Source organism: Penaeus monodon, chromosome 22, assembly GCF_015228065.2.
Source record: "Penaeus monodon isolate SGIC_2016 chromosome 22, NSTDA_Pmon_1, whole genome shotgun sequence".
In the NCBI taxonomy this organism is placed as follows: domain Eukaryota; kingdom Metazoa; phylum Arthropoda; class Malacostraca; order Decapoda; family Penaeidae; genus Penaeus; species Penaeus monodon.
Window position 1 is genome coordinate 25350380 of NC_051407.1, and position 429 is coordinate 25350808.

A 429-nucleotide genomic window follows, 5' to 3' on the forward strand; every position below is an offset into this window, starting at 1 on the left:
TCGCCCAAGGAAATTATAGCAGTGTTTGCGTCGCGTCCCCCCATTATTTAGCCAAGATCATCCCCAAGTCGCATTCTTGATGAAGTATAGAATTTCAATAAATAATTCGTAGACAAGATATATTTACGTCCTAATTGATCATCAGCGCTTACCGGTGTGACTATCAATATCACGATGATGTATGTGGCACTGTGCCGCTCTATTATTTATTGCCCTCCCGCTGCCCTCGGCCGCCCGCGAGCGCTCCTATTAAGGCGGTTACGAAGGTGAATATTGGCACTTGAAGCTCATCTCGCCGCCTGTGGTACCTCTGGGGCCCAGGCTGCAGGCATTGGCACCGCTGCAAGCGCTCTGGCATATAGCATTAATGCCATCGTGCGCACGCCATTGCAAGTATAGCTTTTAATTTACGTACAGTTTAGGTCAGTT